General features: G+C 41.4%; 1 pseudogene; it reads right to left on the reverse strand.

Moving 5' to 3' along the window:
* LOC116537678 overlaps positions 1–894 on the reverse strand; it is a 7,886-nt pseudogene that overhangs the window by 1,653 nt on the left and 5,339 nt on the right.

An 894-nucleotide genomic window follows, 5' to 3' on the forward strand; every position in this document is an offset into this window, starting at 1 on the left:
AAAAAAAAAAAAAAAAGAGAGAATAACAAGTTAGGAAGCCCTCTATGATTAAATCATCCCAGGGCTCCATACAGTGAGCCTTATTATTTTTTTTTTTTGAGACGGAGTTTTGTTCTTGTTGCCCAGGCTAGCATGCAATGGCACAATCTTGGCTCACTGCAACCTCAGCCTCCTAGGTTCAAGCGATTCTCCTGCGTCAGCCTCTCGAGTAGCTGGGATTACAGGTGCCTGCCACCATGTGCAGCTAATTTTTGTATTTTTAGTAGAGATGGGGTTTCTCCATGTTGGCCAGGCTGGTTCTGAACTCCTGACCTCAGGTGATCTGCCCGTCTTGGCCTCCCAAAGTGCTGGGATTACAGGCGTGAGCCACCACCCCCGGCCACACTGAGCCTTTTAAAGCAAAGTTCCCATTGTCATTAGGAGGCAGGAATCTTACCTTTTAAGTTCTTTATGGCATATAGAAAATTATAGGAACTCAACAAATATTAAATTAGCCTATGGTTTATGTACACTTGAGTGTTAAAATGAATCTTATTGTGATAGGAGGGAACCCAGCAACAACAAGCAAGCAGAGCAAGTTTTTATTTTCTGCTTCCCTTGTTAATTTAAAGCTGTGAACTGGAAAGTTAGTTCAGCCTGCCCAGTAGTCCATGTCCTCAAGTCAAACACAACTCTTAGGTAAGTGACTCTCGTTTTATGTAACTCGAAATCTTTCAACCAGAATCATGGAATGGTAGAAATGACTAGCTGGAAGTTACTCTATGTGGTCTATGTCAGTCCTCTCATACTTCAGTAAGTATACAAATAAGGTGGGGATTTTTTTTTTTTTTTTTTTTTTTTTTGAGTTGGATTTTCACTCTTGTTACCCAGGCTGGAGTGCAATGGCATGATCTC

Source organism: Sapajus apella, unplaced genomic scaffold, assembly GCF_009761245.1.
Source record: "Sapajus apella isolate SASKATOON/1434 unplaced genomic scaffold, GSC_monkey_1.0 scaffold4, whole genome shotgun sequence".
Taxonomy (NCBI): domain Eukaryota; kingdom Metazoa; phylum Chordata; class Mammalia; order Primates; family Cebidae; genus Sapajus; species Sapajus apella.